Consider the following 27865-nt stretch of genomic DNA (forward strand, 5'->3'; position numbering starts at 1 on the left):
GCAGGGGTGTGGGGTATGCGGGGGGAGGGGGGTATGCCATTTATTGTATTCTGGAGGGCAGGGATGGGCGGGGATACAGCTGCTGTTGTTGTAGCAGTATCAGCTGTGCTTAAGTGGCAGCAGCTCTCAAGTGGCATTGTGGCCTAGTCCCCGCTTGTACTGCCTTAATTATTCTACTGCTTCTTCCAATGAGGTTGGCCAGGTGTAAGTAAGGTAGAATTTGTCTTATTTACCATATCATATAAAAGGCTGAACTTCTTTTTGCACTGATGCCAGTGAACATTTATTCTGTTGAGGCCAAAGAAAGCTGTTGCTGCTAGCACCTTCAAATTAAATTAGTATTGGCTCAACAGCAGCAAACAAAATCAAATCTGTCAACCTCCAAACCTCACCATTTGATGTTTTCCTCAGTTCCTCTCTTCTAAGCATTTGCAAGGTTTCAGTTTTTTCCCTCCTGTATATTGCATACAAAAATACTATATAGTTTCTGGAGGCCTTGGAGAAAAGTAGGTAAAGTTAGGCTATCAAATCCGTGCTGCTCTGTTTTCTTTTTTAATGTGTGTTCTGTGTCTTATAGCTACATTAATTAAATAAATGCACTTTTAATTGAAACACATGATGCTTTAAAGTCAAATTGAGTTCATGTCCTCAGGCACCCTATTAATGGAATTTTGGAGTGACAGTGTGTGCCAACTAGCTGGGTCAGTGCCGTGTTAATACATCATCTAAGGATTTTTTTTATGATGGCACAGGCTGTCAAATATTCATTGAAGAATTTAAAAAAATCTTTCCATTCACAATTGTTTTTAGAAATAACAACTGACAGGAGCTCTGGAGCAGATTCCACATACAGTCTTTGAACCAGGCATACTCTCTTAAAATGTTTTTTTTTAAAGGTAGTTAAATTTCTACAGAACTTCATAGCATGCACTGAGAATTTTTTCCCCTTCCAGAGCAAAGGGGCCATTCAGAATTATAAGCATTGCTATTTCATTCCATTGCCTCTTGCACAAGAAATTGCTGGAGCTCATCAGTGGTATTGTCAGAGGGTTTACTTATGTCATTGATCTGCAAGCTTTGTTAACCTGGGTGAAAAGAATCAAAGGATGTTAACTTCTGTGTCTAATATATTGTACTGGCAGTTTGTACATACAACATACCCATGCCCACACACACAATGGATAAAAAGTATCTTTTGAAGATGCCTGTTAAACAGGATTGGGATAACTTTTAAAAATACCTTACCAATGAGATAAAATTTCCTTTAAAGACCCTTGGGCAAATGTTATGGAAAGAACCTTGCTGACTTAGGGACCAAACATGATTTAGGAACTTAGTTTTACAAAGGTAATTTAGGTAACTGCCTACACCTTTAGGCAGATAGATAAGATATTCAGACCATTAAATCTAAGTCTAAAGGGACCCAAATATTTCTCAATTACATTCTTTAGTCCTGCACATTAGGTATCAAGTTGTAGGCAGTCAGGGAAATGTAAGAACTAGGTTCCCAGGGAGTGGAGAGTCTGAAGCTGGAGTCAGGAGGAACCAGCAGGCAGTGCCAAGGTCAGGATGATCCAGGAGTCTGAACCAGAGTTAGGAGCCAGAACCAAGTCAGGGTGAGTCAAGAGTTAGGGGCAGAGATCTAAGGAGTAAAGGAAAGAAGGTCAAGAACAAGTACCTGAGTCTTTGCCCAGATAGAACACTGGAGGGTGGCCCTAGCTTTTAAGGAGCTTGTGGGATTGACTACCCTGATTTCCCTATTAGGATTAGCTGGGACCAGGACACTGATCCAGGCTTGCTGCTAGTAATGCCTATTTCTCTGCAGAATCTGGAGATGAACTGTTCTGATCCTGTGATTGGGACCACCTCTACTCGGTGCTCTGATCTGACCTCATTACATTACATTTCTATTGCTGGGCGTGCACAGGGCCACATAAGGACTCACATTGTGCTCAACACGGCACCAAAGAAAACCAAGGAAGGAGGTCATTGTAGTTTATCCCTTAATGCAATAACCCTGTGGTTAGTTCACTCTTTCAGGGCAACCCAGTTTAAATCTCTCTGCTGCTGGTTTTGGAATATTTGAGCAGTATTTCAGGAAAGTGCTCCTGCCTGCAACAACTGAGTGGTGGGTGAGCTCTCCTGCTCCAAGGCCTGCTTATGTTTTTGCATAAAGAGTACTGGGTAAACTGCATACACAGAATTGAAAAGAGGCACCAGAATCCATGGCTCATCCCTTCCTTGGAAGTGCTGCCATGGCTGGGCTACAAAATCAGGTTTCTCTACTGGCTGTCATCCTGGCTCTGTGAATTTTGCACTTGCTTCCAGTGGCATGGTTTCAACAGGGAGGGTGCTTTCCCTTCTATTCTATAGCTTGATGGCTATAGACACTTAAGAGCACTCTTTTGGGACATGGGAGAAATGGGTGTGAATCCCCTCACAGGTCCCACCTTTCTTGGCAAGTGTTCTAATCACCTGTATATATTGCAAAGGGTAGGAGGTACCACCATTGCCCTGGGTGCTCTCAGATGAAAAGAGTGCTATGCTGTGCTTTACACTGATCGCATTTTGCACTCTTAGTGCAAATGAGGTATGTTCTCATTGTATACTCTGGATCCTAAGATGAAGAGGAACCTAATGTGCCTCTCTTCAGGGTTTAGGCAAGAGTTCAGATATAATTTCCTATTATCTAGGTTCAGATACTTTGGATAGCCCTTTAGGCTAGGGACAGACATTACAAATAACTGGTTTAAGTGATCAGAAACTGATCTAAACTTGTAACAGAACAAATTGTCAGTGCACATAAACCAGTTTGAAATGACTGAAACTGGTTTGAGATAAACCTGGTTGAATGTACTATCAGACTTTACTGATTTGAGTTAAACCAGTTTGTGCAATGTCTGTCCCAGACCCCTTGCTGGTTCGAGTTAAACCAGATTCCCCCAGCATCCTGGCATGCTCTCTGGGCTGGGCTTTCTGCTCAACAACAGATCTGGCCCCTCCTCTCTGCTCCCTGGCTGCAGCTTCAGCAGAGACTGCAGGCATCTGCCTGGCTACCCCCCTTCCCCCCTTGTTGTGCAGGGATTCCCCATCCCCTCTGCCTTAGCAGATGCTGACAGCTCTCAGCATTAGGTTGCAGACCACAGGTCGGTTATGGTCCCTGCTGTGGCAGATGGGACAAAGGCAGAATCAACAAGTAGCTGGTAATGTCCCTCTGCTGTTTTCTTAATGGGCTGATAAACACTGAGTTAGGGATGATAAACACTGACTGCTGGGTTGGTCAGAAGGAGGGGAACACCTCCCTAATCATAGCATCCTGCCAGGGTTGCTGGAAGGGAGGGAGGAGTACTTTAGCACTCCTTGGCTTCTAGCCAGAGTCACTGCAGGCATGTGCTTGCATTTCTGGGATATCTGTGCATTTACAAACTGATTCAGCATAGCCAGGTTAGACTAACCTGCAAAGATTGAACTGATTCAGGCTCAGGCTTTTTGAATGTTTGTCCCTAGCTTTAGAGGCACTTAGCAACCCCTATTCACTGTATAAGGATCGTAACTGCCCACTTAGCTGCATCACCGACCTGGGAGAAAATGCCTAATTTTTAGGGGTTGCAGTGCCAAAGTGGAAGTCTTTGTGTGATTAATTGGATCACAACATTTGTGAATTTCATCCATAGTCACCTTTGATTCTTTTTTACCCCTTGTGGCTCTATTGTTTATGACTAAAAGCTATAGAGCAAAATATGAGGGTACTGTTTTGAGTGAATAGAAATAAAGTTTTTGTAGTACATTAAGCTTTTTAGGACAGGAGAGCTATAATTTTCCACCCAATTGACTTGTAGAGATTTTCCATGCTGCATCTTTAGGCTGAGACCTGAATCATGAATCTATTTGGCATATTGCTACCGGTGGTAAGAGATGAGAAAACACTCCATTTTTTGTTCCAGTTGTATCTGCTCTATTTACTTTAACAGTATTAAAAAAGAAAAACCCTGAAAAGAAGTAGGTTCTTTTCTGAAGCCAAGTTTGAAGTAACACAACTAGAAATACTGAGCGGGGAGAGGATAAAAAAACAGTATGTAAAATTCCAGGGCCAAATTCTATTATACCTATTAGATGCATAAATATATTTTATTTCACCTTCCTGAGTTCCTGTAAAACTGTTAATAGAAAGGTGAGCAGGTTCTCTTCCTCACTGCTTTTTTCTGACTCAGTCTTAAGGGTAAGATACTGGATAGCTAAATTAAGGCAGTTAAAGAAAAACATGTCTTTATAACTACTGATTTGGAATTCTTTCATTTTTGCATGCAAACTTGACACACCCCAAATCATTAACCATTGATTTACCACAGTGAAAGTATGTGGTAGAGCCAGTGGTAAGTCCTATGCTTTTACTACAAGATCATCCTTCTGTTCTTGAAAAACTTTAATTCATAATTTGAAAAAATGACATTAGAACTTCGACCTCCACAATCATCTTTTAGACCAGTTGTTCCACTAGCTACAAGTCTAACCTCAAAGGATCTAAATACCACAGTTAAAACTTCTCCCCTCACCATACCTTAACTCAAATATCTATTTTTTCTTCTTTTCTTCCTTTTTTTCCAAAAACATTTTGCTAATACCTGTTGTAACCATCCTTTAAGGAACAAAAAAGCCTGTTTTCATGTCTACCTTTTGTCTCTTTGATGGAGATATCAGTATCAATTAGATACTTCCAGTTACAGTTTAATTCACCTCTAAACTACTTTGCACAGTCTCCCAGGAAATCTAATAACTATCCAAGTTGATTTTTATAGCTCGCACAATGCTAACTGTTAAATGTCAGCCACTCTTCATTTTAGTCAATTGCTGGCCAGGGAAAGTCAAAATTGTGCCATTTTCCAGACATTTTTAATATTCTCTGTGAAACAGGGAGAATACTAAAAAACAAAACTATTGAAATCATTCATCTGAATGAGTTGGCTGTAGTAGTATTTCATAATCTATTTTATGAATGTTCACAGAAAATGAACATGTGGAATTGGTTTTTGTCATGTAATAAATGTAAATACAGAAAGCAAACCTCTCTTAAACATGTTTATATAAAGGCTCTGGACAGAAGGATCACAAACTTGTCTAGAAATCTGTTGTCTTAAAATACTGTACCTCTCACTGAGGAGCAAAAAAGAAAATTTGAGTGACTAGCAACACTACTGAAAGCAGGAATAACCAAGGAAAAAAGTTCTTGAACTAATAATTTTACATAAAGTATTCAGGCAATTCTAAACAATGAAGTAATTTTAAAAAGCCTGTTTTCAAAACATAAAAAAAATAAAAGGTAAAACATTAATTTCATCATATAAATTATTTCCCCACCTCTTTGTCCATTTTTGGGTCCCCATTGTATTAAAAGTGATCGCCAGTATTCAGCATGACTGCAGAAGGTTTTCCATAAGGATTCTTTTTTTCTTTACACCATGGCTGACCTGCATCTTTTCCTCAAGTGCGCTGGGACATAATTATAATTAGCAGCAGTAATCAAAATAAATGATCAAGTTTCTGTAACAAAAGCCTGTTATAAAATATGTACGTCTCTGGGAAGTGTGTGAAGTGCGTTACTTTTCAGGTTTAACATTAGTTTTAAACTCAGAAGCCTTGCCTTTGCTAAATTACTATTAAAAAAAATCAGTTGAAAGTGAAGGTGGCTTTCAGCGGTGAGGTTACTTGTTGACACTTTGGGGTAAATGAGTTTTTCCTGGTTGTTGCTCTCTTTGGACTCAACAAAGGGTGTCCGTGGCACACAGAATTGTATGACAAGCTGCACACATATTCCCCGTGCATCAAGCTAGGACCATTCATTTAATATATTATTCACAACTTGCTGCAGTGAGTGATTCCACAAAGTCACCTAACCTTATCCAAACTCAACCTTCACATTAGCACATCATTTAAATGAAAGGTTTGTACATTAAGAAAGCTCCTGTCTGGGCAGCTGTTATTGTTGCCCAGCTTAGGGCTCCAGATCTATCTGTGATAGGCAAGGATTAGTCAACTATGTCTCCCCTCCCCAAGTCTTCCCTGACCTCTAATGTTATACAGCAGCTGTGGAGAATCAAATCATCCTACAAACCTGCTTGCTTCTGGCCAGCTGGCAACATAGATTTAGACCAAATGTGCCAGAAGCTTACAGCTGTATGTGTATCATTGCCTATCCATCTGTAGTATATGCCATATGCCAGTCCTTAATGTAAGCTGAGACAGGGATCCATTTAGACATAAGACTTCTGCACAGTTTTAAAGTTTTTATCGCCACACTTTTACTGCACTCCTTTGATCCCCTCTCCTTCTTGTTTGTGCATTTCTCCCCTACTTCATGCTATAGAAATTATTTTCAAGTAATTAATTCTAGTTCTTTACCAAGTCTCATTTTAGTGAGGTTTTTGAAGGGCTTTAAGTATAGGAAGTATTTTAAGTCCAGTTTTTCTCACGTAAATATTGTAGAATTTATTGCTCAGTGAGTTCAGGCAAGTTTGTTCAAGCAGTTCCCAGATGATGTTTTTTTGCCCTTTCTGTGGGATCAATGCAGAGGAATATCAGGGACATAAGGTTAATTTTCCCACCTCATAGAGACAGTTAGTTTTATTTTCTAGAATTAGTATACCCATGTAAGTACATATATGTTTTACAATCTGATTTTTTTTAAAGTTGTTCATTTAAAGAATGTTTTCCCTTAGGAAGAAGAGACAGATATTTTCCCAGTCCCTAATATTTGTGAATAGCTTAAAATAGAGATGGAAAAAATGCCAATAGGCTTGGGAATGTTCAGTGGCACTCACAAGACAAAGATAGATATTAAAAGTATGCTTCTGCTGTGGCAAGGTCAGTCACATGTCTGATTGCAGAGTGGGTTCCACTGTTTACCAAGCCACGGGTATCAAACTCATCCAAGCCTACAGCCTGAAGTAGGGGCGCAGAACCGATCTGTGTACTGGTTTGGGGCCACAGACAGGCCCCATGCACTGCACCTAGAACATGCCCTGAGCGGGACCTATGAGCTGCATGCAGTACATGCACCAGCTCCATCCCCATGTATTACAAGCAGCATGTTGCATGAGTGGGCCCTAGCCCTACGTGCTGCATGCAGTGTGTGGGGCTGGTCTGGGAACCATGCTGCAAGTGGTACCCACACTGGACCAGCCTGTCATGCTGGCTCATGGGCGGCCAGGTCTGGGGCCACTTAGAGATCAAGAGGCCAAGTGGAGATGGGAAGAATAAGCAGATTCCAGGGGCAAGAGTCCAGATTTCAGGAAGCCAGGGGCTCAATCCAAGAGCAGGGCCTAGGAACAGGCCAAGTCACAAAGCTGTGGGATCAGGCAGAGAGCAAAGTCAGAGCCCAAGCTGGGTCAAGAAGCCAGGAGATTAACCAGAGATCAATCAGAGCTCAAGCTGGAGGGAATAACAAGGCAGTCTGGGATCAGGTTTAGCCCTGGTGCCCAGACACTTCCTGTTTCAGGTGAGCGGTTTATATGGGGGAATTGGACAGTCATCTGACCCTGACAGGCCACTCTAGTTCCAGTGAGTGGGAGAGGGCTAGATCCTGCTGGAGGGACCAGCAGTAGGATGGCAGGCTGGGATGAGTAGCTATGCTGGTCAGGCTAAGGCCCCAGTTTCAGCCCTATATGCTGAATCTGATACATGGGGCTGGTCTGCGGGCCTGATCTGGACTGTCCCCAGATCCACCATGCAGGGCCAGGCTGGTATGGATGCCACATGGAGCATGGGCTTTGGATAGGGCATGGCATGTGAGGCATGCAATGTATGGGGCTGGTCTGAGACCCATTTGAGCCCAGAGGATGTGGCTCCATCAACTCCCATGGGCTTTATCTTTGACACCTCTGTACTAAACTGTGATTCTTTTATCTTACCACATGCCGACCTTTCATTGTGAGACTGGAGGACAGATGTTTTTCTAATTTTTTCATAAACACCAACAACGCTTGAAGTTTAAAAGGTTACATGATAACTAAGAAGAAGATTGGTACCCCATTCTGTGGGCTTTTTCTCCCCCTAAGATTCCCTCTCTTATGCTAGCCTCTATATCATTCTGGCTGTTTAAGGGGGAAAATCAATACTTTTGAGTGCAGAAAATTTCACCTTTTTGTTACTCACTGATACTGGAATTAATTTCTCTAAGTCGATCCACAGTTACTTTCCAAAAACAAAAACAAACACTTCTCATTCTTCATAAAATGTTTACCTCAGCATTTTTATGAATATTACATTTGGTGAAACAAGTTATTTCCAGCCTATCTTCTCCATGACCTTAAAATTCCTAGTAGGCCTTGTTCTTTAGACATGCTTTCACTAGCAAAATTAGAGCCCATTTTTCTTCCTTCATGCAGCTGTCTAGAATAAACAATGGAACAAGTACTGGTATAGAAAGGCGCTGACATACTTGCTGAAGTATGTTTTATAAATAAAATTAAATCAGTGTTGTAGTACTGGTTTAAATTGCTTATTTAGTTAAGAACAAGTTAAATTTGTACAGAAGTATAAAGGCCTCTTCCTGTTTCAAATGGATCAATTTTGACCATTCAATAACAGTTATGAAGAATTATTTTCCATATCTCTTTCATATGTTTATATTGAATACATCAAATTTGTTTCCATCACTCACTGAAAAGCTACCATCTGGAAATTTGCTCTCTTGATTAATGGCAGAGTGATTTGTTTTGGCCAATTTCATGCCTTTGTTTTGAATTTATGCTGAAAATCGTCCAATCCTCCTACCATTGAAGTCAATGGCAAAACTCCCCCTAACTTCAGTGGGTAGAAGGATGAAATGTAAACTTTTACGTTTTCAAAGTATCACCAGATAGTGACATATCTAATTCTATTTGTCACTGCTTTGAAAATGTAATGGTAAGCTTTTGCATATAGCAGCAGATGGCTTTAGGCAAAATGAAACCAATGAAATTAACTACTGTATTTCTCAAGCCTGCTTTTTTTCCTTAGAATAAATCCCCATGGGAAAAAAAAATAATACATTTTAAATAGTGCACAACTGAGCCAGGCTGTCTTTGCTGAAAGCTAAATGAACAAGCTAAACAATTCTATTATTCATCTCTATAAATAGAAAGTTTTGAGGTGGATTAAATTATGGCACATAAGATCATGGCCATGCTACCTACGGCTATAATCCTGTCAGAAGAAGTGGGTTTGATCGCTGGGACACTTCTAAGGAAAAAAATAAAATAAAAAGTGGGTGTTTTAGGCAGAGGGGTTGGTGAATCATTGTGCTTTACCTCTTGATGAAATCAGTGAAAATACTCCCATGGACTTTAAAGGGCTTGGGCTGGATCCAGTGCATCAAGACTGAACAGACAACCCACCATGATGCCATTCAAATGAAACATTAAGTAGAAGCCTTGACTCCTGGTCATTAAAAATCCCAAGTTTTCTTCCCAAATGTAAGCTATCAGCTCCAGTTTTATAACCAAAGTCGAAGTTAATTGCATTCTGCAGCAATGGGGTTTCTCTGTAGATTGAGTTGTATATAAATATACATTTCATTTCCTCCTGTAGAAATGATTGTGTGGTGCTGCTGGCGTAAGATTGCTGTGGTATTCAACTCTGAGGTAGCTGCTTTGTCACTGGTGAGTGAAGTGATCCTTGTTGAGTTCCCTGGAGATATAAATACTTGTTCTTATTACTATAAATGGCACAGATCTCTTTCCCCTCCCTGAATTGCTATTTTCAGTCTAACCCAGATGATAGGAAAGAGGGAGGAGCATGCACAAAAATTAAAGAAAAACAAATTCAGAGCAAATGTCAGGAAATACTTTTGCTACAGAGAGCAAAATAAATTCAGACAACATCCTAACAAGAAAGTTTACTAAAGCAAAACCCTCAGGATCATTTAAAGAAGTAGGGAGTCTACTGGGATGAGAAAAGCAATGGTAATCTGCCTGAAACTGAATATAAAGCTAGAGATATATAGGTTGAGTATTTATTTATGGCTTGCCACAAAATGCCTCTCTGAGTATAAAGAACTGAATTGTTTCCTCCTTTGATATTATTTTAACTTATGGATTTGTTCTATATCTAGATGGAGAACTAGCCATGCATATTGGATCCCTTGAAGGGATTTGGCTCTTAAAGAAGGGATTTTAAGAACTATTTCCAATTCTAGATAACACCCAAAACAACTGACAATAGAACAGTAGAATAATAATAATAATAATTAAAAAACAAACAAATATTTTATAGCAGCATGTTTTCTCCCTTAGTTTCCTCCTTTCCCTACATACACAACTAAATTATATTACTTTTTGTTTAAAATCTTTAACATGCAATGATGATGTACAGAATAGATATTTAGAATGCAGTCATTCATTATGGATCCCACCATTTTGTTTGTGCAGAGTTAATATGCTCTGCATGTGCTTTTTTCTTGAATGTTAAGGAGGAAACATATCGTCTATTAGATTCAATATGCACTATTTGCACAATACTGTTCATGCGCATGCTGCTTTGCAAGGGGTCTGATTCTGGTCTCGCTCTCACTGCTGCTAATCCAAAGTATTTCCTTTGGAATCACTAGAGCTGTACTGGTGGATGGACTGGAAAGGAAAGCAGAATTGGACTGTACCCTAAAGAGTTTTCACACTACGGAACTATAAGGCATAAGATCCCCAACATGTTTCCCAAGCAAAGATGAGTAAATTATATCAGAAAATACTATAGTTCTGGGATCTCCCTGACAGGCTAAATTACACATTTACCCAGTTCAAAGTGGGTAAATGTGAGATTGGGGCAGATCTCGGGGAGATGGGTGTGCACTGGTGTACTTGTGCCCCCCTTTGATTCCTGCACCACACAAAGTTTAAAACCAACTGCCTGGCATTGCTGGCAGCATTTAAAGTTAGGCGGTGCTGCGGGGTTCACTTGACTTCATGTTTCAGTATAATCTACCTGATCTCTTCTATACTCTTCACTCCACAGGTGTTAACAGCCCTCTCTTCTACTTAATGGTCTTGATAATCCATCAGCCAAGCTAGCGTTCTGAAATTCGGCAGCCTGTTAGCTTCTCCTCCTCATGAAGCTCCGATTTCACAGCCCCATACGTGTTTTTTAATTCATTTCAATGAAGCTATATTTGTTTTTGCTTCAATCTTAAACTGAATAATGCAGTCCTAGACCCCTAGTGAATTAAGTAATGCTTCTAGTTTGTTATTAACTGGAGAAAACTGTGTGGTTTCTTTTTCTATATGTGATGATGCGCATCACCATCTGCACCCCTGTTTTAAAAATACTGGATTTTCCCATGCTAGAGATATTATGAAACTTCAAAGCTTAGTTCTGGCTCCCAGCTTCAAGGTGGATCCAGGTTCATGGTTTACCCAGCTTGTATTCAGACTTTCAGAGAATCCTGGAAGCTAATTGGAAACATTATCATTTATGACACTTAATCAAATATTCCCACAATATGCTACCTTAGAAACAGTTTGTTGGATCACACACATCCATTTCATGAGGAACCGTGGAATGTGTACCTTTACCAGGCATCAATACTCAGAATTATTCAAGGGAGACATTGTGCTCCAGTGGCTACAGCAGGGAGCTTGAAAGGTCTTGGCCTAGGTTCAGAATTACTCTGGGGGTTTTTTTTCATTGTGTGACCCCCCACTAACTCACTTGACCTCAATTTAGCCAGCTGAAAATGCGGGTAAAGAAGGCCCTTTCTGCAAATGAAATACTGCATCTAAATGGAGCCTGAGGAAATAAATATGTTATTCTGTGCAGTCAGCATCTAAGTTTTAAAGACGTAAAAAGTGTTGAAAGGTAAATCATTTCTAGTATCTTATTATAAGGCAGCGGCAATATATCCTCTTTCATAGATGATTTCAAAGTCCACATGGCAGCATTAGCTGTTCTGTCCTTCATGTGGATGAACTTAAGCTGTCTAAATGATGATGAGTTAGGTAACAAAGATAACAAGTATTTAAGGAAGATAAATTCTGCCTCAGGTGAACTTTTCTGGTCAATAAATATAGTGCCTACAACATTTCAGTACGGGTTCACTTAAGCCATAAGACGTGACAGACTGTGTGCAGTGATGGATCAGTGGGCCTCAGGTGCACTAAGAGACACAAGGTGAGGTGAGCTAAGTGCCTCTTCCCACTTGAAAATAGACAGAAACTATCAGTGTGTGTGCTGAAGAGTGTCTTACAGCAATTACAGAACCAAAGTCACTGCTGGTTTAAACAAGCATAACTATTTTGAAGCTATTGCTGAGGGCTTACCGACTCCAAGGGTGACTTTGGCCCATCTTTTGGTTTTATGTATTTAAATGTTCTTTTCAATGCAAAAATATATATATTTATCCATCATTAAAAGAGTGGCGTATTTTTCAGTTTGCAGCTTTGAAAGAAGGCTGCCACCTATTTCTAAGCAGAACAACTTGAAATTGCAGGTATTAAATGGGTTGTGTGAAATTTTCTAAAGTGAATCCTAAATTGACTTTAATGGAGTCTTAGGTTGGATATTATGACAATCTTTATTGCAGATGTCATATAGCATTTTAGGAAAAATATGAAACATGTCCAGTCCTTTCACACACATACTCCTACTGATTGCATGGGATGGTGACCACAGATATTTGTAGAGAATCAGAAATTCCAGTTGCAATGATAAAATTCAGTGTCACAACAGTGCAAATGGAGTTCAAACATAATGCAACTAGAGCTGTGCAAGATCAAGCACTTGCTGTTCCCCCCCTCTTTTTTTTTGTCTCTCTCTCTCTCTTTCTTGAAGTGTGTATGCAAAAATCTCTATTCTGTTTTATTTGACACTGGTTTGTTCACTCTTGGTCAGTTTTCAGTCTCATTGGTGTAAATCCAAGTAATTTGGAGTTTACTCAGATGAAACTGAGATCATAATTTGGATCACTGACTCTCACTTTGAGTTTTAAATGCATCCCAGAACAGCAAGCTAAGATCCAGCTGAAATCACCAAGCTGCATTGAATTTATGGGAAAGGAATTCATGGAAACTTTAGAGATATTTTGTTTTGTTTTTAAAGCATTTGTTAACTGGCCCTGAGATGTAAAGAACCTTCAGCTCTTAAAGGGAAGCTGATGCTTAGGACCTTTCTGTATCAGGCCTAATGTCATAGTGATGCTAATGTACAGTTGGTACACACAAATAAACCTATTTCTAGGCTTTCAGGCTAAGTACAGTAAAAAATATAGAGGATGAATTCTTCTTCACAGGTTAGTCTAAGCTGCATAAATTGAATCGATAAGCAAGTGAACTGACATTCTCTTGATTCTAAAATGAAGCCACTTGCCTGCAGTGGCTCAGGCCAGAAACCAGGGGGCACTAGAGCACATCTCCCTGCTTGGCTGGAGCAGACAGTTTGGGTCAAGGTTAGCCCCTACAAGGAAGGGTTTGCAAGGGACTGTGAATTAACTTGAATCTGAAGGGTATATGCGACAGAAGTTCAATAAACCAATTTAAACTAAATCCATTCAGTCTGATGCAACATCCATCTAGGTTTATCTTAAACTGGTTTTGCCCACGTTGAAAGTGGCTTATGTACACTGAACTTCTGTTGTGTTACAGATTTGAACTGGAACAGGTTTCTAATCACATATACTGGTTTATGTGTAACTATTGTCCCTGGCCCCATTGTCTGTAAAATTTCTTCTTTTAAAGTAAGCTTACTACACAATTAGGGTAACTTCTTGGCATTTTTGGTGGGGAAATAACATATCTACTTTATTTTCTCTCCTTGGCTGTTATTTGCCCATATTGTTATTTCTTTCTTCACAGAATTAAACTTGAAGTTGTTTTCTTGACAGCAAAGGACAAACTGATTGATGGAATTTACCTTCTGTGAAATCAAATGGTGGTGTAATCCTGGAGGGAAAGCCTAGGGATTTTTACTACATGTTTTCATTTCACCACTTATTTATCATAAATTCAAAGATTTGCAGAGTTTATATTCTATTTTACAAAATAAAGCAGATATAACTCAGCAGACTGAGGCTACAAGAAAATATAAGAGAATATGAACTGCGCTATTAGTACAGCTTTCATCACATAGAAGGGCATTGGAGAAATTGTGTGTTCAATACTGTACTGCAATTTGATTTAGTAGGTTTTATGAAGCAGTTTATTTATAATTTGATTAAATAACATGTATTGGCAGCATTTGGCATAAATCAGATCCCGTTTTTAAGAGAGTCCCAAGACTACAACAGCAAGAGTGTGGAAAATTAAAACTGAGGTGTATTGTCAGAGTTCTGTGGAAAATTATAGGGCACTATTTAGTAGGGCTGTGCGAAGCTTCAGTCACTGATTCAATTGGGAGGAGATTCAGCCCAATTTGGCAGCCGTATCTCCAAATCCGAACTGAATCAGGAGACCCATTAATCTCTATGAATTGGATTGGAAGCCTCTGAATCAGTTCGGAGAGATTCAATGATTTGGCCATAGAAAACTTTATATGTTTTTCCTACATACCTCAAGGTACCAGGTAGAGCTCATGAAAGCTGAGATGGTAGAGCAAATGGAGGATCCCATGGGAGCATGGAGAGGTCTCCCATGTGCTCAGCAGCAGACCTGGAAGTGGAATAAAAGTATGTCCAGTCCACTTCTGGATCCACCGCGGAGCACATGGGGGACACCCCCCCCAGCTAGGTGATTAGTGCCTCCTGGGTCTGGGGGGCACCTGGGGTCCCCCCATGGTCGATTGCAGAGCTGGAGGGGCATGATGGGGGGGGCCCTGCATGCTTGGCGGTGGACCCAGAAGTGGACCAGAAGTACTGCCCCCTCCATGCACCTGTGGGATGCTTCATCTTCCCCACCATCTGAAGGTTCACAAGCTGAGCCTGGTACCTCGAGGTATGTAGAAAAAACATATAAAACTGTGTCTATGGCTGAATCACTGATTCTCCAAATCAGAACTGAATCTTCAGATTTGGATTTGGCCAAATCAAATTGGGACAGTGATCCAAATCAGCAAATCGAATCACTGTCCCCCGAATCAGGCCAAATCCGAATCCGAACTGAATATGTCCCGCTTCACACACCTCTACTACTTAGATCATGTCAGTTCTATCACTTCTCAGTGTCAAGAAGAACATTCTTCCTTTTTGTTTTTGGGTAACCTTTTCGTGTCATTTTATGCACTCTATTCTTAACTAAACAGAATGCTCTTTTTAAGTTAGTGTATCATTAGAAATTACCAAAGAGGAAACATGTTTTTTTGTTTTTTAGTGCACACAAACCAGAATCATAATTTCAGTATGATTAAAATAACTTTTATTTTAAAAAGTTGATTTAAAATAAAAGCTAAGATGACAAGAAACAAGCAAAATACATTGTAACTGCTGTAGAAACTGAAGTTTCCTATGGCTTCATACAGTACCTGAGTGGGGAGTAAGAGTGAGTGAGGATCTTGATTTGAACTGTGTCTGTCTAGTACTGAGGTAAAAACTAGTAATTATTACATAGTAACAGATTCACAGGTAGTTTAAATACCCTATCATTGTGCCAGGCAATGATGCATGTCTTTAAAATGAGTATTGCATTGCCTTTGCTTCACAAAGTGGCAGAAACTTCTATAGACTTCTACAGGAATGTAAAGAGGTAGAGGAAAAAAAATCATATAATGGCTATTTAAGACATGTCTTTCCTAAGGTTATTTTATTTTATTTTTTTTAGTTTGTGTGAGGTATGAATTCACGTATATCCAGAAGTCATTTTGAGACTTGCTACTTTTCTTCCCTGCCTGCATATATGATTCATATTTTACAATAACATTTTCAATTATGTTCCACTCGGGCAATTCAAAAGCAAAATAATTACATGGACCTCACTTGTCCTCTTTTATGTAAGTATTTTTTGGAACCCATTCTGAAGGACAGGAAACCATGAAAAAAAATTGCTTAATGACAGATTCCTGAAATTAGTGTTTAGAGAGAGGGTGCAAAGTATAATCAGTGTTTCTGCCTCTAGAGATCACAGGTACCAGGGCACACACATCAGTCAAGCCCCTGCATTCCCTGTTGCAGGAAAAGGAAGATCTGATAGAGTTATATCAGTTCTACAGTCAAATCTACACTCTTCAGTGGTATTTTTATTAATGTTATGCTTAAATTTTGCCTGCAGAATCATAAATCGAGAGTTGCTGAACAGTAAAACACCCCTCAATTATTTTTGAACGTAGGAAGTTTTAATATATGTTTGCTTCTTCCACATCATTTTTTGTAATCTGTTCTCTCTCTTGATATGCTATTTTAAACATAGACCTTTGTTCTTTCTTGACTGCATTGATTTTTGTTTCTATTTGGTTAATTTATTTTTAACATCTCAAAGTCATAAACTTCCTTACAATGATGTAAAGTGATTATGTTTAATGTCTTTCATGCAAACCACAGTTGCAAGAACTGTAGGAAAATGATGGAGCTAAGGTGCTACATAATAAAAGGCAGAAAAGAGAGAAAATAAACAGCTTTGGGAGCAAGGACATGTTTTCAGATGAAGTCTGAAAAGAAAGATTAAATATATAAAGCAGAGATACAAGCAGGCTGTTGCAGATAGCAGACGATACAGCATACAAGCATCTCATCAGGGGTCAGATCAGCTCAACCTTGTTTGCCCTGACATGAATTAGGATTTTTTTTTCCCTTTTGCATCTCCTGAAACAATGCCTAAAACTTATTTTTCTGTTGAAGTAGGAATTGTTGAGAGTGGCATTTCACATTACTATGCCTCCTGAAGCAGAAATGTATTTCTGTGGCATGTTACCATTTCTCATAAGCTATTTATTGGGCTATGTTTTAACATGAACTAATGTGATAATTTCAGACTTGGGTTTGAGCTACCCACTTGGAAACGGAGATCCACAATAATGTATTCTACAACTGAAGTGTGGTGATCTCTACAGTTTTTCCTTTATATGGCACAAAATGAATTTAAATTTTAAAATAAAAATAGTGAATTTGCCAATTTTTTGTACCTGATTTTTGTGAATTTTGGATTTTTTTGTATGCAAAACTGTCCTTACTTATGGCAAATCTTACAGAACTAAATAAATAAAAATAGCAAGTTGTTTACTTCTTTTAGAGATCCTGACATAAAGCCACAGTTCTTTAAGACCCAAATCCAGCCACTCATTTAAACCTATTGTAATGGTGAGGGGGGCGGGTGTCCCAAGACACTTGCAGAGATTGATCCCCCTCCCTGTTTAGGGCAGTCTGCCCTGTCCTCGCCAGCCACACCTTTGATGTAAAATGAATAGCTATAATATGGGAGGCTGCCCCATTTGCGGCCCTGGTGTACTGGGCCAAACACATGGCTCTGAAGTGTCCCTACACCATGCCCCATGCCTCACAGGTGGCATCCTGTTCTCCTTACTACTCCCCCGGCCCCTTACTGGGTTGCACTTGGCCTTTGGCCCACACAGGCCTCAGGTGCCACTTGGTGGGCCTTCACCCCTTGGCCACTCACTGGACCATTACTCTCCAACCCCTTTCTGGGCTGCACTTTACTCTTTGTAGGCCTCAGATCCCTCCAGGAGGACCTTGGCCCCTCTCTGGGCTTTATGCTCCTCAGGCCTCAAGTCCCTCCTCATGGACCTTGGTCCCCAGCCTTTCTCCTCTGTGGGGTACCAACAAGGCAGTGGGGGCTGAGGCTTTCCAGTGCCCCATCCTCACCCTTTCATTGGGAAGGCACAGGTTTGGCATTTTCTGGGGGCTGGCCCACCACAGGCAGTCCCACCACACCATCCAACCCCCAGCAGGGTGCAGTTTCAGGCCTTACCCAGGCCCATAAGGAACCTCCTCCATCCCCATACTTCCACCCAGGTGTTATAGTAGCTGCAGTCTTCAAGATGCACAATGTTACTCCTCCAACTTCCCAGATGTAACAGCTGGCTCCCAGGGTCTGGGCTTATACTCTGCCTGCCCAGCCCTCCTCCAATGAGGTGGCCATTTGCAGTTAGGTGACTACCTAATAGGGCCTGAGCCCACCTGCCAGCTGCTCCACAGCCTACCTGATGGTCTCAAAGTGGCTGGCACAACCAGTGCACTGCCATACCTATGTTTAATTTTGCTGAGTTGAAATGACCTCTCAGTAAACGCTAAACATCAGTGCTGAGTTTTTTTTTACCAAAATGTTTTATTGGAAAAAATGTGAGACCAATATTTTTATAAAATAATTTTTTCTTCCAGAAAATGCCATTTTCAATAGATTTTTAAAGTGAAAATGATGAAAATTTGAAAAAATTCAAATGAATACCAAAGCTTTCCTTTTAATCTAGAAGGTTCTTACTTTTTTTTTCCATGCAGAATTTTATTGTCTGCTAAGTGGTTTGCCGAGATTAGACCTAATTTAACTTTATATCCAAATTGTTGTTGCTGTTTAATATAGTTGGACTATCATTGTCTAATGTGCCTGTCCTGTGAAGGTCCCTGGTAGTAGGTAATCCAAAGTAAGTATTGTCTCAGTGCTGATAGGTAGAGAATACATTTCTGAGAGCACTCTTGGGATAGGATAAAGGTCAGAGATAATAACTCAACAAGAAGGAAACCAGATATGGTTATCAGCTACTAATCACTGAGATTGTTAGGTAATATTGCAGGAAATGCAGGAAATGTTTTGCAAATAAGTGAGTCATAAAAAAAATTCAGATTGTCTGTATGTGTTGGGTTTCACAGATGCGGGATATTGATTAAGTGAGGAACTTAAAGAAAAAGCATCACATGCCTACTTGAATTTGAATATCTGTTATTTTTCTCCTAAAGCAAAAATATTGGTCTATCATTATTCAGTATAGGGGCTTCTAGCTTGCTACATGGTTTATGTCTCTACTTTACTGTAGTTTTCTGTACAATCGGTTTAGCAGATATACTTATTTAAGTTAATGTGCCAGAGAAACCCAATGTTCAATCTGGTTTAAAGGACAAATGTTTACCTCAGAAGAGAGAAATAAAAAGGTTAAAAATGTACAACCATCTTCTTCTTATGGGACCCTTATGAATGAAAGTCAGGGAACTCATTATTTCACTGTCTATTCACAAAAATTACTTCTAGACATGATTTGGGAGTTTCATTTGCACCCAACCTCATATTTCATCCCATGTCACCTCATTTTATCTTATGCTTTTTAAATCAGGAACTTTGTTTCCAGTCTCTTTAACTGATAACAAATGGGAAAATGTTGAACATAAAAATACTACAAATGCTTTCTTTCTGAAAATAAACCATTGGGAAGGTAAAACACATGCCTCAGACGCCACAACTCATCATGTGCGCAGTTACAACACAGTAAATGTGATGTAAAAACTGTGTAGAACTGCCCTGTTTCTAACAACTGTCCTTGGAGCCAATGACTTTGTGCACTTGGTTGTAATTCTGTCTCTCTTAATTCCATATAGATGGATAACATTTGCATCAACAGTAAATTCTAAGTATTTGTGCTGGAAAAACTATGCTGAAGAGGAAAAGATTTGGTATAGACTGGTCATTTCATGGTGGTTATCTGTGATACATTCCTTTGGTTCATGTAGTCTCAACTCTGCATGTCATGCTTGGAAGAGTTATATCTACTTTTCTGTTGCACATCAGTTTTCTCCCCGCCTTTACAATGTGTAATGACAAAGAACATGTGTCCCATGTTTCTGTTTTTTATCTCTAAGGCCTCTGTCACACATTACACTTAAGATGTGATTAACCAGTAAGTAGTTGCCAGTAAGTAGTTAATGCTGTTAATGGCATGGTAAGACAAGGAATAAGCTACAAAGTTATTACACAAAATTGTAATACAACATGCACCCCCCACACTGGGACCCATAAGTTGACCTGGACTCCCAGCTATGGTAAAGCACCATGTACTCCCCCTGTTGGGAGCCCTGTTAGCTGTCTCAGGCTCCCAAATCCAGGGGCTCACTCTGATGGGATTCCCAGCTCACCACGGCTGGGAATCCCGTCAGCTGATCTGGGATCCCTGTCAGCTTATCCAGATCCTAGCTGTGGGGGCGCATCATGCCATGGATCAAATGACGGACTCCCAGCCACCAGAGTGCATGGTGTGTCCCCCCATTTCTGGAAGCCTGGGTCAGTGGACAGTTCCCAGCCTAAGCGTGTATGGTATATCTCTGCTGTGGAGAGTCCCATAGCAGATGGGGCTTCCAGCCACTGCAGGAGTTTGCTATTTGCTGGTGCAGGGGGAGCCCAGGATCAGGATCCTGGGCTTCCCCTGTACCAACAGTGTAGGATTCTCAATTGTACAATTATGCCTCCTGCCATGCACTTGTGGCATAGCAGGAAGTGCAATTGTTGGGATTGTACATCAGATCCTATCACACCTGTAATCATACATCTGCCAGGGGTCTAATTATACCCTTCCTTTGCAATCTTGTAAAGTTGCAAAGTAAAGTGCTCAGCAGTTAGGAAGTGACAGAATTCAGATTCCTAGTTCATTCTTTTCTACAGTCCTAATCTCTTTGTTCTTTCAGTCTCAGTATCTCCCATATCTCTCTCTCAACTACCCCCAGCTCACTTGTGTCCCCATCTCCTGGACCCATTTTCCACCCTGCTTCCCAGATCCAGATTCCTTGCCCACTTAGTTCTCCTGCTAGCCTTCAGTCCCAATGTCCTTTTCTAGCTAGGCTCCAGTCCCAGTCTCCTCCCTTAGGTTCCTTTCCCAATATACTCTCCATCCGTCTTCCACAGTGCTTTTGACTCCTCTGTTTGGAATCAAATTCCTCCCACATGTAGCAGTTTTAAAATTTAAAGCTTTTAAATAATAAACGTCTACTAGTTGTCCAATCTCTCATTCTGATAGAATTCAAATAGCTGTCTATTGTAGAGCAATAGAGGGCATAGTATACATTTAACTACTTGGGAAAAATGGGTGCGTTTTTGAGATCTTTTTGGTATAATACTACCCAATGATTGAAAAGTTTTATCAAAACTTTTGTGATGAAAAATGTTGTTTTGACAAAACAGATATTTTCACAAAATCTGTTTTTGTCAGCATCTGGCTCATTTTTTTCATTACAGAAACCTTAATCAAACTGTTTAATTGATTTTTTAATTTCATCTCCAGTCTCTCCCACATCCTATCAAATCAGCTTCTCTCAACAGACAACAAAGAGGAGAGCCAACACCATATGACACTAGTGCCACTGGCAAGTGTTTTGAGGGTCACCTGCATTTTACATATTAAGGATTCGCAGAATTGACTAGATTCTATTCCTGAGAGGAATGAAAACAAGCTTATCTTTGTATAACTGGAAAAACCCAAACTGTACAATATATTAAATAATACATGTTAGATCTTGTGAATTTTTCCAGTAGTAAGAGACAAGCATTTTACAGTTGGCTGCTAGGCAAAATTTTCAAAAAGATATGTTTCTGCAGGGCCCACCAAGATTGGAAACTCATGTTTAAATGGGCCTATACTTGCATTTCCACATTCCATTAATTTCTACAAAGATAATTTAACCATGAAATAGCCAAAAGTAGCTAGATGATAGAGTAGACTCAACAGCCTTGAGGAAATTTAAATATGTAACTGCATTTCCAGCATTATTACTCATCTAATTACTTATCTAAATTTAGCTGTTGCTGATTTATTTTAAATCATTCTGTTGGTGACACTTTTCCAGTTACTGTATATCAAAGTTCTAAGAGACAGAATTAATTTTAAAGGAGCTATGAAACTGAATTAATCATATACATGCAGAAAAGAACTTGAGAAAAGTGTTTATGCTCTGCAAATACACCTGGTAAAAGGTTTATCAATCTGTTTCACGGAACAAGTATTTCAGAGATTTAGGTTTGCTAATCAAGCTGTAATTCAATAATCAGCTACCTCGTTAGTGGATTTCTAGTTCATTAAAACATATACCTCACTATTAAATGATCAATACCAGGATTCCTAATCATCAGTTATTAGTAGCACTAATATATATGAACATGGGCTCAAGTAAAATGGATACAAGGTATGACCTAGTGGCTGAAATAAAGGATTGGGAAATCTACCAGGCTATTGGCTATAGCTGGCTGGATCTTTCTCAGTGTCTCCTGCTAGAGTTGTAAATGGTATTATAAATCAATATTCGGTAGCACAGAGTGACACTGACTCCATAGCCTGATGATTAGGGGCCAAGCAGGGACTTGAACATGGGGTCACCCATCATAGAATCGTAGAATACATGTGTTCCTGGAGTTGGGTGGAGGGGGGCTTTAATTAGAGGGGCTCTCATTAAAGTGCCTGGAGCATCTTGTGTATCAGCATCCCTGGGCTGACACATGGCAGTGGGGTGCTTTAACTAAAGCTTGTTGTATGAGCTTTAGTTAGAGCACCCCCTCCAACATGTTTCAGTGCAGGGATGCTAATACATGAGATGCTGGAGTGTTGCTGGAGCATTGTATTTACCATGCTCCAGCAGACTTGATTAACTGAATCTACTCCAATCCGCTGTAATTACAGCATGTTGGAGCATCCTTGCTGCATGCGTTTAGGCACCCAAAGAATCATAGAAAATTAGGGTTGGATGGGACCTCAGGAGGTCATCTAGTCCAACCCCCTGGTCAAAGCAGGACTATCCCTAACTAGTTCATCCCAGCCAAAGGTTTGTCTGCCTGGGTCTTAAAACCTTCAAGGATGGAGATTGCATGACTTCTCTGGGTAACCTGTTCCAGTGCTTTACTACCCTCCCAGTGAGAAAGTTTTTCCTTGTATATAACTTAAATTTCTCTTGCTGAAACTTGAGACTTGCTGCTTGTTCTGTTATCTGTCACCACTGAGAACAATTTAACCTCATCCTCTTTGTAATAGCCATTGAAGGCTGCTATTAAGTGTCTCCCTCAGTCTTTTCTTCCTAAGACTAAATAAGCCCAGTTCCCTCAGCCTCTCCTCATAAATCATGTGACCCAGCCCCTAAACATTTTAATTGTTTTTGCTGGACTCTCTCCAACTTGTCTACATCCTTTTTGTAGTGGGGGGCCCGAAAACTGGACACAGTGCTACAGATATGGCTTCACAAGTGCCAAATAGAGGGGAATAATCACCTAATGACTATTGACTGGGTGTAATGGATTATGGAATTATGGAGGTTATAATATTTCTGTGTTAACTGTGTTCATGTTGCTGAGTGTGAATTTATCTATACTGATAGCACATAGGGAAAGAAGGGTTAATAGAATCCCTGCTAAATGCCAGGACTGCTTACATGTGAGCAAGATGGTTCTATAGTATCTGCAAAATGTTGAATAGCTTTGTTGACATCAACAAAGGTAAGATGGCCCACACCCAGAAATCTGGGCCCTAATGATGGGGAAGGAAATGTGGAAAAATTGTTGTCAGCTTCTTGCAAAGGAATCTAGAATCAGATACAGCGTTCCCCCTAAGCTGTGCAGCATGGATGGCAATGCAGGCATGCCTGGTGGGTTGACACGAGCGCGCCTACACAGCCATGCATGCCGACAGCTTAGAGGGAATGCTGATCAGATACCAGCATGGGACCTTTGAGGAGGTGGAGAGACTGGAAAGGGAACAGCTGAATATCTTTGGCATTGTTCTGGGTGGTTTGGGCTGGACTAGGGTCAGAGGGACTGTTTAACCCTTTGGAGGGGGAGGGCAGAGAACCTCTGGCTGGGAGGCCTTTGCCCTAATAAATGTCTTTATTGATGTGAGATGTCTGTTTCCAGCTTGGAACTTTGTGTAGCATTTGTTCTCCCCAGTACAAGGCAAAGGCACTCTCTCTAGATGTGCCATTTATCTATCTAGGACGGTGGCTTGTTTCCTGTTTTTCCCAGCAAAGTCACCTTCCAACCCAATTGCTCAGGTGTTAGACCACTCACACAGGATGGGCAATCCCCACATGCAGGGATAGGTGCTTGCTGCATCAAAAAAGTAGTGGCACAAATTTGTGCAGCTCCTTTTTGCCATAGTGCACAGCCCTGCATGTGCAGTTTGGTGTGGGGCAAATTGCCCTGCTTCAGTTTCCTCACTCCTCTCAGCTCCCACCATACTGGAGAACAACTAAAGCAGCAGAGATCTTCTGCCCAGCAGCCAGAACATCTCCTTGGAAGATCCAGCCTCCATGTTTGCCAGTGCTCACTCCTCTTACATGCACTGCACAGTTTTTTTCCACACTGTTTTTTTTGGTAGTGAGATTTGCCAGTAGCAAATTTTGCCTCTGTGATGGGCACCTTTTAATGGGCTGGGGGAGTGGTTTGTGGCTCTGCAAACAGGTTTAGGGTGCCACAACCTGCATGTGTCTGCACATCTGGATCTGGCTGATGTGGATAGCTTGGATTTAATATCCTCATACACTACCCATATGCAATATATATGACCCACTTTGTACTGAAATATATATATATATATCTATATATATCTATATATATAGATATATATCTATATATGGACATATATCTATATGTAGAGATATAGATTAGATATATATTCATCTATAGATATATATTTATATCTATATCTATATACACATATACCTCACAAGTGGTCGTGAGCCATGGGTCACTTTGTCTTTTCTATTTATACTATGCTTTCTGCACATGCTCTCACAGAGAGAAGGACTATCAGAAGTTTTTTTGTGAAGTGTAGCTCTCTCTCTCTTTTTATATTATTTATTTATGTATTTATTTATTTTTTTGTTTAGTTTATAACGTGCAAATCTACCTGGCTTCTGCTTGACTTCAGACTACCTATGTCTCACTGAGTCAGGGCCATAGAGTGCCAGGGCAGATGACAGACTGAAAGGCTGTGTGTCTCAGAGTGGGAAGGATCCTGGGCTCTTCTGTCTTGCTCAAGAAGCTACTCCTGGGCTGGCTTCAGAGGACTCTTAGCCCACATCCAGAGAAGCACGGCTGTGTGGTTTGTGGCGCCCCAAACATGTCTGCAGAACCACATACCACATGTTCTGTTGTTCTCTGAACTGCAACGAAGCAGCGCAAAGGGTTTTTTGACCCCAGGAGTCAAACAAAACCACGGAGAAAAAAAGCGGAGTGCTGCACATGCAGTGCCCAAAGCCAGAGCCTGGCCGGCTGGAGCTGCACTCAGCTGCTGGCTAGGCTCTGCACAACAAGACTGCCACTGCTGCAGGCCTGGGAGGCCCCAAGGATCCCAGGTATGGCTGCTGGAGCCAGCCCAATGCTGGCCCAGCCTTCCCTACCCCACCCAGGGTAACTTGCCACTCACCAGTGCATGCGTGGTACAGGCATTCCTTCGGACAACTAGCAGTGGCACAAGGTGCACTGCTGCTAGTTGTTCCCAGGAAATCAAATGTCCACACATGTTTGGATGCAGCCTCAGCAACAGTGGTCCAGAGCAAGCATCCCCTTTAGTGGTCACTCCAAAGCACTGGGCCGTTGATTATGGGGGAGGAAGAGGCCAATCCATATACAAGTGCGTACATTTGCATGGACTGTGTAAATTCACTAATATTTGAACAATTGAATAAATTGAATTAATTCTTGTTTTCCAGCCTGCCTACTACAAACTGTTTTAAATGTACTTACATGTAATATAGGTATGCATTAAAATACAGGAGTGGGAGATTGTAAACAGTAGGGCATTCTTAAATCCTTGAGATGTGTGGATTCCAACTGGATTTATGGATTCCAACTGGAATGGCTGTTCAAATAATTAATTCCCTCCTAAAGCACTCTTTTCATTTCCTTGCTGAGAAGAGTACTAAAACCTAATTCTGTTCTTGCAGCTTGGAATGCATAAAAAGCACCCCTCCATTATCTCTTTCTCAGAACTAAACTCATATGTGCTGAGTACTGCTTTGATTAATGAAATGATGGCAGGTCTGTGTCCAGATATATTATACTGTTCATAATCCATTCTATTTGCACGAACTCTTTTCTGTTGTATCTTAATATGGATGTAATATGCTGCCATTTCCAATTGTTTTGTCACCTTTTTGCTACATTACCAAACTCTATATTTGAATCAAGCCTCTAATTATTGAATTAACACAATTTCATGGTTGATATGTTCCTTACCCACCTCTGGGCTTTATATTTACAGGTCTATTGTGCTTCCTCCCCCCCACCCCCACTATTGGTATAAGAAAAGAATTACTGCACTTGCTTGTTGCTCATGCCTTACTAGCCATAAGAACCTAAAATTAAATTTTACCTAAAGCTGCATAGTTTTGCATCAAAAACATTGATTCAGAGAGATTCAATGATTTGGACATAGACACAGCTTTAAATGTTTTTTCTACATATCTCAAGGTACCAGGCAGCTCATGAACACTGAGATGGTAGGGCAGATGGAGCGTCCCACAGGACCATGGGGGTTCCCCAGCGGTGGACCCGGAAATGGACTAGAAGCACGTCCGGTACACTTCCAGGTCCACCGCAGAGCATGCGGGGGACCCCCTCCTGCCTCCTGGCTTGGCAACTGTTGTTTCCTGGAACTGGGGTGGCACATGGGGTTCCCCCATGGCTGATCTACAAGCCAGGGGGTGCAGGGGGGGGGTCCCCCATGTGCTTACCGGTGGATCCAGAAGTGGACTGGAAATACTTTTCGTCCACTTTCAGGTCTGACGCTGAGCACATGGGGGCCTCACACACTCCTGTGGGATGCTTCATCCACCCCACCATCTCAGCATTCACAAGCCATGCCTGGTACCTCGAGGTATATAGAAAAAGCATTTACAGCTGTGTTTATGGCTGAATCACTGATTCTCTGAATCAGCATTGAATCTTCAGATTTGGATTTGGCCGAATTGAATCAGGACAGTGAACTGAATCAACAAATCGAATCACTGTGCCTTGATTTGGGCCAAATCCAAATTCAATACAGCTCACTTCGCACACCCCTAATGGACATTTCAGTCCTAGAATGCTCATTGCTCTCCCACATACTTACTCTGTAGCTCTGCGTTCTTATGCTTGTGTGATTTAGATCTGAGCCCAAGATATTCAAGACTATAATTACAGTAATATTAAAAAGGATTAATATTAAAAAGAACCCCAATTGAGGAAAAACTGAATCCTACTAAAATTGGACATTAACCACCTACAGTTGCAATATATATTGCAAACTAAATATAGGGAATACTGCAGTAAAAGGAATTGCTGAGGACTTTGCATTCTCTTAAAAATGATGCCCAATGTTCATAATATGATATTCTGATAATAAATGTAGAAAACTGTGCACCAGATTTGTGACAATCCATCTATATCATTCCCTCTTAGCTCACTGTCAGCTGAAAAACTCTTCAGCTAATCTCATATCTCATTGATGAGGTTGCCCAGGAAGCCAATAAACTGAAGGAAAGATAGCTTCATGCTTATGGGAAGAACAAATGTGTGAATAAAAAGGCACACACATTACCAGTGAAAGAAAATATAACAGTGGATTAACACTGGGTTCTTTGTTTTCCCTGTTTCTTTTCACCCATATTTTTGTTTTATCTTACCAATTTGTTTTATTAATTAAAATTTTATCTTAGTACTGATATTTTAACTTGCTTTAGGCTCCTATCAGACTCAGTGTTGAGTTCTTACTTCCATGAATTGTTAATGGACATTTGAAGAGATCCTTAGCTGGTAAAAATCAGCTAAAGTAATTGATTTAGTAGAGTTCAAGACCAGGAAAAAAAATTACATCATTTAGTTTGACCTCCTTTATATCACAGACCACGAAGTTGCACTCCATGGGTGCTTCTACACATGTAATTAATGTGCACAAATAAACTTTGGAGCTTATTGCTCCAGAGTTTTTTGCTCCTGAGTACACCACTTGACTGTGCGCCCAGAAGCAAAGAGCTCCAGATCATATCAGCGAGGATTTAGTTAGGGAGCTTCTGAAGGGGCTGGACGTT

Source organism: Gavialis gangeticus, unplaced genomic scaffold, assembly GCF_001723915.1.
Source record: "Gavialis gangeticus isolate Ggan-Ray unplaced genomic scaffold, GavGan_comp1, whole genome shotgun sequence".
Classification (NCBI taxonomy): domain Eukaryota; kingdom Metazoa; phylum Chordata; order Crocodylia; family Gavialidae; genus Gavialis; species Gavialis gangeticus.